The sequence below is a fragment of the Delphinapterus leucas genome, chromosome 7 (genome assembly GCF_059928025.1).
Source record: "Delphinapterus leucas isolate spDelLeu-1000000601 "Yukka" chromosome 7, BTC_Dleu_Yukka2, whole genome shotgun sequence".
Lineage (NCBI taxonomy): Eukaryota > Metazoa > Chordata > Mammalia > Artiodactyla > Monodontidae > Delphinapterus > Delphinapterus leucas.
In genome coordinates, this window is record NC_143135.1 from 83,742,882 (window position 1) to 83,755,637 (window position 12,756).

The following is a 12,756-nucleotide window of genomic DNA, read 5'->3' on the forward strand; positions in this document are numbered from 1 at the left end:
CCCCCACTTCTCCGGGAGACTCTCCAAGACCAGAAGGTATATCTGGCTCAGGCTCTGATTAAATTATTGCTTTTGCCCGGAGTTCTGGTGTGCATGAGATTTTGATTGTTCCCTTTGAGACTGAAGTCTCTATTTCCTTTGGGGCTCTCGAAATTAAGCCCCATTGGAATTCAAAGCAAATGCTCTGGGAGATCATCTTCCTGGTGTAAGACCCCTTGTCTGGGGGGCCTGATGTGGGGCTCAGAACTCTCACTCCTGTGGGAACACCTGTACAACATAATCATTCTCCAAGTTGTGGGTCGCCCACCTTGGGATATAGGATTTGATTGTATCTCAAGTCAACCTCTCCTACTCATCTCATTATGGTTCCTCCTTTATGTCTTTAGTTGTAGAAGATCTTTTCTGGCAGGTTCCAGTCTTTTTAATCGATGGTCATTCTGCAGATAGTAGTGATTTTGGTGTGCTCGTGAGAGGAGGTGTGCTCAGGGTCTTTCTACTCCACCGTCTCAGATGCCTCCTTACTGGTGTCCTTATAAAGTTTGAAAATTTGGACACAGAGACTGACATGTACACAGGGAGAATACCATGTGAATATTATGCTACCATAAGCCAGAAGCCGGGAGAGAGGTATCCATGGCCCCACCAAAACTTTGATCTTGGGCTTCTAATTTCCAGAACTAAGGCAATAAATTTCTGTTGTTCAAAGCACTCATTCTGCATTAATTTATTACAGTAGCCCTAGAAAACTAATACAGCCTGTAATTCATTGTAATTAAAGCTTAATTGTCTGTAGGGCAATAGTAGATGATGAGCTAAAGAGTTCTAAAATTACTCATAGCAACCACAAGCCAAGCAGTTTTATTTAACATATACATGTTTATTATTTACCATTGAATATTCTGAGTACTTTGTAAATATTAATCAATATGTATCCAAATAGCAATACTATTAGGTAGGTTTATTTATTATTTCCATTTTAAAGGTGTGGAGTCAAGTTTGGTCATGCCATCTAATTCCCAAGAGTAGGAAAACATTCAAGCAAACATTACACGACAGTGCAGAGATTCTTGGGCCTGGTATATAAGAATTTCCTGAGGGTTTCCCATAACACATGTACACATGTGCAGTTTTTAGAAGTCCATTTTTGGTAAGAGTGAAAGATGTAGGAAAAGGACATACCTAAGGTGAGACCACCCATGTTCTAGTCCCATCTCTATGTTTCCTTAGCCATAGACCTTGGACACATCACTTAACTTTTTTGTCTCCATTCTTACACTTGCTCAAATTAAGTGGGTTACTGTAAAATTAAATCAGAGGCTATATTTAAAATTGAAAATAAACATCAAAAAAAGAATGCAGTCTCTAATGCATAATTTACCCTGAAGACTTTCAGTTTTTGAAGGAATATTCCCTCAATACCCCCAAATAAATGTATTAATTTCTATACTGTTTGTGAACATTTACATATAAGAAACCATTTAAATTATTTACAGTATACTTAAAAGGCTTTGACAACATCTTACTGGAATACAAGATACACATGCAATCTAGTTTCAGTAGGATAAAAAATTGATGTGAATTTCTAATTCATGATGATTCATATTGGATAAGCATAAAACCAACCAGTTCTTTAAACAAAGCTTTAGCTTCACACTTACAGATTCAACTCTGTATTAATCTCAGGACTCTTCTTTAATTCACTGATAGCATAGAACTTTAAATGGGAATGATATTAATTAGAATGATAGTGAATATAATCGGGTTGGATAAAAAAGAATCATAGTTGATTCTTTTCACCTAAGTCCTAGCATGAAGTAGGTGTAAGCCTAGAGCACATCTCAAGCGCGTGAAAAGAGATGGCTGAAACTGATCTTTTACAGGATCTGGTATATTAGTCAAAGTTAATAATGCTAGCTGCTATAATAATCTTCAAATCCCAGTCCATTAACTATGTAAAAATTTATTTCTTGCTCACATCATAGATCTGGGGCAGGTTAGGTGTCTTCTGAGCAGCCCTGTTGCAAAAGAGACTTTGGAACCCAGGCTCCTTCTGATTTCATCATCTTTGACATGTGGCCTTCATGGTAGTAGAGGAAAGAGTAGAGAGAGGACTGGAGAATCACAAGGGCTAGGTTCACATTCCAGTGATCATAACTCAGTTGTGTGGTCTTGTGACTAGACCCTGGTCATTCCCTTTTCGTTCTCTGTTGTAATCATACTGGACCTTCTTAAGTTCCTCAAATGTGCTATGCCCTTCTTTCTCTCTGGGGCTTTAAGCTTTTCCTTCACTCATCTTGGAATACTTCCCTTGCCATATTCCAAGAGCTATTACATTTTTCACTATAATATACAGCCTGCAGGACATGTTGCTTCAGCTGAATGCTATTATCTTGACAAGGAATTCTTACACATTGTTCAGTTCATGGGGAAGTTTACAAAGACAAATTCTGATAATGTGTGTCTGAGACATTTTGCCAATTCAAAGTCAACCTTCACTGTGATATTTTAATTATTGTAGCATTTTGTATGGTTTGTGAAACTTTTTTCTTAACTGACAACATGTATCATTTAAGTAGAAATCTATTTGTAGACATAAAACTATAGATATGTTTATAGTGTTTCACTGTTACTGAAAATAATCTATAATCTATGCCTATGTAATATAGCTTCATAAAACGTAATTTTTATTACTTTTCATTGGAGTATAGTTGTTTTACAAGTTTATTTTCTACTGTACAGCAAAGTGAATCAGCTATATATGTATATATCCCCTCTTTTTTTCAATTTCCTTCCCATTTAGGTCACCACAGAGCATTGAGCACACAATGTATTATAATTATAATTTCTTCAACATAATTCTATTATTATCATTTCCTATTTGTAATATCTCTATAGCACCAGCCAAATCATCATTATCTTATTTCATAATGATTAATAACATCAGTAACAATAATAATAGAGAGAAATTATTGAGTGAATGCATATGCAAGTATTAGGCTACTTTTTATGTGTATTATCTCATTTAAACTTTGTCCTAGTGCTATTCTATTAAAATTGTTGTTATTTCAATATTACAGAGGATGTTGCTAGAGCCCTGAGAGTACATGTGATCTGCCTATGGTGACTCAGCCAACAAGTGGTGAAACTAAGCTTTAAACTCAGATCATTTTTAGTTTCAAAACTAAACTGTGCAACTAAACTAGCAACTCACTCAACCCTCCCTGGTCTTAGCTTTCTCAGTTACAGTAACTTTGATTGTGTGCACCTTACAATGTCAAGAAGACAAAATGCAACAATGTGTGTGGAAACATTTTGAAAATTCTACATGATGTATAAACTAAGTGATAATTAATAGATATTATTGAGTCACAAACAGGATTTGTCAAGAAGACCTTTGGCAAACATTTCTGGGATATACCCAGAAACTCAAATACTCAAATTGGATAATAAAATAAACATAATTTGTCTCATAAAATGCAGTAGTGTGCCAGTTTCCACAGGTATGAAGGAAAGTCATTTATAAAGTTGTTGAAACAAAACTGTCTATACCATTTGTTGAAACAGTTTTGTGATTCACCTTTGATTAATATATTTATAGGCAACTTGGTGGTCTTGTTCAGGTCCTAGCTTTAGGTCATCACTGAACTTCACATTTCACTCTTTTTTTTAATTCAAAATATACTTTCTGACAGTGAACCATCTAAAATGTGGCCGTATATATCAAGAGGTCTGTTTCAAGTCCTTGCCCTTTACCAACTTGTCTTGTGTTTCCATGCAATTTGCCTTTCCTTTTCATCCCTCATTTTCTTTACTTACACTTCATTTACACTTAGATTGTACAAGATGATATTTGAGACAATAATTCCTAAGTCTAGTGAATTTTCAGAATCACATGTAGTACTTGTAAAAATAATCAATTTCTCAGCCCAACAACAAGGAGTTCTGATTTAGGAGATTTTAGGTAGTTTCAGAAGCCACAGTGAAGTCAGCTAACAGTTATTGAAGGCTAATTTGTGCCAGATATTGTACTCAACATGGTATACAGACCTGTATATTTATTTCATTACAAGTGTTTGAGATAAATACTATTATCATTTACATTATGATCTATTCTTAGTTTTTAACTGCCTGCTCCTTCCTTTAGCCTCTTGGTGCTTGTCTTTCTCTATAATTATATCCTTACTTGCAAATATGTAGCTGCTCTATATTCTGAACCTGACAATCCTATTACTCAGAGTTTTTTGTCATCTAAATCTTGTGTTCATTGTTTGTTTGCTTTTGTCCGTTGCTCAAGCTTAATCGTATTGAGAGTCTTATGAGCCTAGGATGAGGAAGTTTTAGATGTCAGTTGACTGAGGACCACTCTAGTCTTCTCTGAGGATGGAGCTTCAGGTCAAGAATCTGATGAGGCTTCCTAATCTTACAAATGTCCCAAGTCTCATAATCCCAATAGCAGTGTGCTCTCCACATGGCTCTCAGTACAGCCTGGCTTCTCTCTGCCCCTGTCAGGGGTCCAGATCAAGGTTTCACTTTTTCTTTATTTGTTTGCTTTGTTTTGATTTGGTTGTTCCTTTTTCTAGTGTGCTTATGTGGGGGTGTACTTGGAAACCTCTCCTACCTCTTAAGAGATGGCTCATAAGTATTTTTTTTTAATCAGGATCTGTTAGTTCTGCAGCAAGAGGGTCCCTCAGCCCTCCATAACCATATCATTTCTTTTGTAAAATATATATATCATCTCCTCTGTTAGAATATAAGCTCCATGGGGACAGAGACCATAACTGTCTTAAGCTCAACTCTATCTTTAGTGCTGGATAAAGTTCCTACACGTAATATTTTCTTAAACTTTCTATGTAACATTGTTAAAAGAAAAAACCATCTGTGTGACCCAAATATTAAATTGTTTCCTACCCCTAACAAATTAGAGATAATACCTTGACCAAGTGATGGATTGAATATGGGACCCACAAATTTTACTTCAGAGCTATGCTGTCCAGTAGCTTAGCTGGTAGCCGTGTGTGGCAATATACATTTTACTTTAAATTAATGAAAATCAAATCAGCCCCACTAACCATATTTTCCATCATTACAGAAAGATCTATTGGAAATAATCCTCTATATAAAAATTTCAATCCTCTATATAAAAACTAGATTCTGCAGCTCTTCATATATCTTTAACCATGGTATGTGCCCTAGACTAAACAAATACCCTATTATTCCATTAGAAAGTTCCTTCTGTACTCTACTATCCTTAATTCTGCTTATCCAATAGCCAGGATTCTCAGTATTGAACAGGGTTTTGTCAACTTGGGTCTAAGCACAAACTCCGGTTATTTCTTTTACATATTTAACACAATCCAGTCAAAATGCAAAAACCTTATTTTTATTACTAAACAATATATCAAATATAAACTCCTGATCTCCCATCTTCCCCCTGATTATGTATGGGAGAACAGTTATTTTAATATAAGTGCACACACAACACATACATATAAATGGATAATTATATAACACATATATAATTGGATAATTGAAAGTTAGTTGTTTTTTTTTTTTCTTTAAGACCTTACCAGAATATTCTCATGTTAAATTGGTTGGGCCAGAAAGGCCAATATTTTTTACATATCTAAATGGCTCTCTATTATAATACTTTGAGGAGGCTTCACTAATCCTCATGTAATAATGTGTTAGTACTTTGTGCAAAATCATTTTTGTAATGTTTCCTTAAAGAGACAGTAGAATTTCCTGTTTTTGCAGAAAATTTTAGTGGTAGTTCAAAAATTTATAATAGCTTTTTGAAGTATATTTTTATAAACTGGATATATAGAAATATAGCCAAAATCTTCCATGGGATGTGTGAGTGACAGTGTGGTGACAAGGCACCCCAGAGGCTATTCCTTTAATGTGTGTGATTTACTGCTTGTGTGAATGTGATAAAAAAAATGAAATCATTTGCACCCTTTGGGAAAAAAGACAGTGTATGTAGGTAAGGTATTAAAAACTTCATATCAATTTAATATTCCCCACATAGTATGAAATTTAGTGCTTGTTAAATACCAAAGGAATGAGGACTCTAAAAACAAAACATAAGCATTTCTCAACAGAATGACAAAAAATTTGCAGATATAACTTCTTTCAACTATAAAGCGTAACCTATATCCTTTCAATATTATATGAATCCTGCCATGATTTAAAAAGAAAACTGGAATCTAATCTTGGAATATTAAACCAATTTTGTCATGTGCTTTACTGGCTTATCTATCAAAACAGAATTCAAATCCATTGTGAGAATGAATTTCTGAGGTGTAAAGAATAACAATGAAACTAAATACAAATGCATGGGAAATAAAACGAGCACAGAAAGATTAAAATGTCTGAATGGTTATTTTTATTTATACATTTATTTTTGCAAAGAAAAACACCAGCAATGATTTCATCAATAAACAGTATGACTTTTATTGTATCTCATCTCAACAAAGGCAACATTTCAATCTATACAGTAAATAATTAGCCTTAGATGTTAATATCCCTCCAGATACATACACACTTTACTGTTCAATTTGCTGTTAAATTTAGTAAAAATGCAAAAATTCTCTGCCTAAATTATTGCATATTTAAAGAGCTTAGCACAGTACTGGTAGGTCATGGATATTAAATAAATATTTGTGAAATAGGTGAATAAATAAATAAATGTTTTAAATTTCTATTAAATTATATTTAGTGTACTTGAGTTAAGAATTTTTAAATTGTTTCTCTAAATAAGAATATTTAATGAAGGATTCATGTCAAAGAAATAAAAACATTTCAAAACTTTTTAAAGGTTGTAGCTACTATAAATGCAGATATTTTAGGTTGAAATTTTTAAAAATCAGCAGTCCTCTGGGTGAAATTGGTTTTGTTACTAAACACCTTATTTCTTTGATAAATATATTCTAAAAATCAAATCACAAACAACAATTGAATGATAAAAATAAATAAGCAAGCAAAGAAAACAAAAACTCTTCTACTTTATTAAGTGAGCTTTTTTCTTTTTCTATTAATTGCCACCTTTCTTTTATTTATTTATTTACTTTTTTATTTTCTGTAATATATTTATTCCAGTTTTTTTTAACACTACAGTTTTTTGTTTTTGTTTTCACACACACACACTGTATTTTATTTTTACAAGAGATAAACTGACACCAAGCATTGTAAATGGATGACCACAACAAAAGCAACAATGATTGCAATTACCAAACACGAAACACACTCATACTGTGTCATAATATTGACATTCAGTCCAGTGATCCTCCACTGTAACCGCTCCTTTACTTTGCAGTGAAAATTGATTTGTATATTTTTTGCCTCTGAGTCCTTGTGGGATTTTTTTTTAATACAAACAGAAAGTCACAAAAATTATAATCATCCTCATCAGTTCACTCAGTTCCATGTAATTAATTTTTTCATCTTGATATTTTGTTAGCACTTTTATGAATTCATCAGTTTTCCATTAGAGTTCTGAAAATGCTTATTCATTCAGTTCAGCAGTATAGTCAGTTACCAGAAACCTGTACTTGTCAGAGTCTTTTCCATGAATTCCTTGAACATGAAACCCTTTTATGGGAACATTTTTGCAAAAGCATCAGAGTACACCCAGAACTGTCTGTAAATGACAAAAGACTTAAAAATGACCATGGTTAAAGATTTGATGAAAGTTCATAATAATGCAGTTGACAAGGAAATTTAATTATTTCTGTGATATACATTTTAAAGTAATAACTAGAATTATGACTTATAACATTATACCAGAACATATAAGATTTTTAGAAATTTCATATAATGTCTGAAGCATTTATATTAACATATTTCCATACAAATAACCCAAAGAAAGTTTAGTATTAGTTCTTTTTGTTTGTTTGTTTCTTTTTTTATACTGCAGGTTCTTATTAGTCATCAATTTTATATACATCAGAGTATACATGTCAATCCCAATCACCCAATTCAGCACACCACCATCCCCACCCCACTGTGGTTTTCCCCCCTTGGTGTCCATACATTTATTCTCTACATCTGTGTCTCAACTTCTGCCCTGCAAACCGGTTCATCTGTACCATTTTTCTAGGTTCCACATACATGCGTTTTTCCCTTTCTGACTTACTTCACTCTGTAAGATAGTCTCTAGGTCCATCCACGTCTCAACAAATAACTCAATTTCTTTCCTTTCTATGGCTAAGTAATGTTCCATTGTATATATGTACCACATCTTCTTTATCCATTCATCTGTCAATGGACATTTAGGTTGCTTCCATGACCTAGCTATTGTAAATAGTGCTGCAATGAACATTGGAGTGCCTGTGTCTTTTTGAATTATGGTTTTCTCAGGGTGTATGCCCAGTAATGGGATTGCTGGAGCATATGGTAATTCTATTTTTAGTTTTTTAACGAACCTCCATACTGTTCTCCATAGTGGCTGTATCAATTTACATATCAACCAACAGTGCAAGAGGGTACCATTTTCTCCACACCCTCTCCAGCATTTGTTGTTTGTAGATTTTCTGATGATGCCCATTCTAACTGGTGTGAGGTGATACCTCATTGTAGTTTTGATTTGCATTTCTCTAAATATTAGTGATGTTGGGCAGCTTTTCATGTGCTTCTTGGCCATCTGTATGTCTTCTTTGGAGAAATGTCTATTTACGTCTTCTGCGCATTTTTGGATTGGGTTGTTTGTTTTTTTAATATTGCGCTGCATGACCTGTTTATATATTTTGGAGATTAATCCTTTGTCTGTTAATTCGTTTGCAAATATTTTCTCCCATTCTGAGTGTTGTCTTTTCATCTTGTTTATGGTTTCCTTTGCTGTGTAAAAGCTTTGAAGCTTTGTTAGGTTCCATTTGTTTCTTTTTGTTTTTATTTCCATTACTCTTGGAGGTGGATCAAAAAAGATCTTGCTGTGATTTATGTCAAAGGGTGTTCTTCCTATGTTTTCCTCTAACAGTTTTATAGTGTCCAGTCTTATATTTAGGTCTCAAATCCATTTTGAGTTTATTTTTGTGTATGGTGTTAGGGATTGTTCTAATTTCATTCTTTTACATGTAGCTGTCCAGTTTTCCCTTTCCCAGCACCACTCATTAAAGAGACTGTCTTTTCTCCATTGTATATCTTTGCCTCCTTTGTCATAGATTAGTTGACCATAGGTGCATGTGTTTATCTCTGGGCTTTCTATCTTGTTCCATTGATCTATGTTTCAGTTTTTGCGTCAGCACCATACTGTCTTGATTACTGTAGGTTTGTAGTATAGTTGGAAGTCAAGTAGTCTGATTCCTCCAGCTCTGTTTTTTTTCCCTCAAGACTGCTTTGGCTATTCAGGGCCTTTTGCATCTCCAAACAAACTTTGGGTCTAGAAACAAATTTCTAGTTCTGTAAAAAATTCCATTGGTAATTTGATAGGGATTGCATTGAATCTGTAGATTGCTTTAGGTAGTATAGTCATTTTCACAATATTGATTCTTCCAATCCAAGAACATGGTATATCTCTCCATCTGTTGGTATCATCTTTAATTATTTTCATCAGTGTCTTATAGTTTTCTGCATACAGGTCTTTTGTCTCCCTAGGTAGGTTTATTCCTAGGTATTTTATTCTTTTTGTTGCAATGGTAAATGGGAATATTTCCATAATTTCTCTTTCAGATTTTTCATCAATAGTGTATAGGAATGCCAGATATTTCTGTGCATTAATTTTGTATCCTGCAACTTAACAAATTCATTGATTAGCTCTAGTAGTTTTCTGGTGGCATCTTTAGGATTCTCTATGTATAGTATCATGTCATCTGCAAACAGTGACACTTTTACTTCTTCTTTCCCAGTTTGTATTCCTTTTATTTCTTTTTCTTCTCTGATTGCCGTGGCTAGGACTTCAACTATGTTGAATTATAGTGGACATCCTTGTCTTGTTCCTGATCTTAGAAGAAATGCATTCAGTTTCTCACCATTGAGAATGATGTTTGCTGTGGGTTTCTCATATATGGCCTTTATTATGTTGAGGTAGATCCCCTCTATGCCCACTTTATGGAGAGTTTTTATCATAAATGGGTGTTGAATTTTCTCAAAAGTTCTTTCTGCGTCTATTAAGATGACCATATGGTTTTTAATAGGGTGTATCACATTGATTGATTTACGTATATTGAAGAATCCTTGCATCCCTGGGATAAATCCCACTTGATCATGGTGTATGATCCTTTTAATGTGTTGTTGGTTTCTGTTTGCTAGTATATTGTTGAGGATTTTTGCGTCTATGTTCATCAGTGATACTGGTCTGTAATTTTCTTTTTTTGTAGTATCTTTGTCTGGTTTTTGTATCAGGGTGATGGTGGCCTCATAGAATGAGTTTGGGAATGTTCCTTCCTCTGCAATTTTTTGGAAGAGTTTGAGAAGGATGGGTGTTAGCTCTTCTCTAAATGTTTGGTAGAATTCACCTGTGATGCCATCTGGTCCTGGACTTTTGTTTGTTGAAAGATTTTTAATCACAGTTTCAATTTCATTACTTGTGATTGGTCTGTTCATATTTTCTGTTTCTTCCTGGTTCAGTCTTGGAAGGCTTTATACCTTTCTAAGAATTTTCCATTTCTTCCAGGTTGTCCATTTTATTGGCATAGAGTTGCTTGTAGTAGTCTCTTAGGATGCTTTGTATTTCTGTGGTGTCTGTTGTGACTTCTTTTTCATTTCTAATTTTATTGATTTCAGTCCTCTCCCTCTTTTTTTTGATGAGTCTGACTAATGGTTTATCAATTTTGTTTATCTTCTCAAAGAACCAGCTTTTAGTTTTATTGATGTCTGCTATTGTTTTCTTTGTTTCTATTTCATTCATTTCTGCTCGAATCTTTATGATTTCTTTCCTCCTGCTAACTCTGGGTTTTGTTTGTTCTTCTTTCTCTAGTTCCTTTAGGTGTAAGGTTAGATTGTTTAGTTGAGATTTTTCTTGTTTCTTCAGGTAGGCTTTTATAGCTATAAACTTCCCTCTTGGAATTGCTTTTGCTGCATCCCATAGGTTTTGGATCGTCGTGTTTTCATTGTCATTTGTCTCTAGGTATTTTTTGATTTCCTCTTTGATTTCTTCAGTGATCTCTTGGGTGTTCAGTAACATATTGTTTAGCCTCCATGTGTTTGTGTTTTTTATGCTTTTTTCCCCTGTAATTCATTTCTAATCTCATAGTGCTGTGGTCAGAAAAGATGCTTTATATGATTTCAATTTTCTTAAATTTACTGAGGCTTGATTTGTGACCCAAGATGTGATCTATTCTGGAGAATGTTCCATGCGCACTTGAGAAGAAAGTGTAATCTGCTGTTTTTGGATGGAATGTCCTATAAATATCAATTAAATCTATCTGGTGTATTGTGTCATTTAAAGCTTCTGTTTCCTTATTTATTTTCATTTTGGATGATCTGTCCATTGGTGTAAGTGGGGTGCTAAAATCCTCCACTATTATTGTGTTACTGTTGATTTCCTCTTTTATAGCTGTTAGCCATTGCCTTATGTATTGACGTGCTCCTATGTTGGGTGAATATATATTTATAATTGTTATATCTTCTTCTTGGATGGATCGCTTGATCATTATGTAGTGTCCTTCCTTGTCTCTTGTAACATTCTTTATTTTAAAGTCTATTTTATCTGATATGAATATTGCTGCTCTAACTTTCTTTTGATTTCCATTTGCGTGGAAGATCTTTTTCCGACCCCTCACTTTCAGTCTGTATGTGTCCCTAGGTCTGAAGTGGGTCTCTTGTAGACAGCATATATATGGGTGTTGTTTTTGTATCCATTCAGCAAGCCTTTGTCTTTTGTTTGGAGCATTTAATCCATTCACGTTTAAGGTAATTATCGATATGTATGTTTCTATGACCATTTTCTTAATTGTTTTGGGTTTGTGTTTGTAAATCCTTTTCTTCTCTTGTGTTTCCCACTTAGAGAAGTTCCTTTAACATTTGTTGTAAAGCTGGTTTGGTGGTGCTGAATTCTCTTAGCTTTTGCTTGTCTGTAAAGCTTTTGATTTTTCCATTGAATCTGAATGAGATCTCTGCCAGGTAGAGTAATCTTGGTTGTGGGTTCTTCCCTTTCTTCACTTTAAGTATGTCATGCCACTCCTTTCTGGCTTGTAGAGCTTCTGCTGAGAAATCAGCTGTTAACCTTATGGGAGTTCCCTTGTGTGTTATTTTTCGTTTTGCCCTTGCTGCTTTCAATAATTTTTCTTTGTCTTTAATTTTTGCCAATTTGACTACTTTGTGTCTCGGTGTGTTTCTCCTTGGGTTTATCCTGTATGGGACTCACTGCACTTCCTGGACTTGGGTGGCTATTTCCTTTCCCATGTTAGGGAATTTTTCGACTATAATCTCTTCAAATATTTTCTCTGGTCCTTTCTCTCTCTCTCTCCCTTCTGGGGCCCCTATAATGCAAATGTTGTTGCATTTAATGTTGTCCCAGATGTCTCTTAGGCTCTTTTCATTTCTTTTCATTCTTTTTTCTTTATTCTGTCCTGCAGCAGTGAATTCCACCATTCTGTCTTCCAGGTCACTTATCTGTTCTTCTCCCTCAGTTATTCTGCTATTGATTCCTTCTAGTGTAGTTTTCATTTCAGTTTTTGAATTGTTCATTTCTGTTTGTTCGTTCTTTAATTCTTCTAGGTCTTTGTTAAACATTTCTTGCATCTTCTCAATCTTTGCCTCCATTCTTTTCCTGAGGTCCTGGATCATCTTCACTATCATTATTCTGAAGTCTGTTTCTGG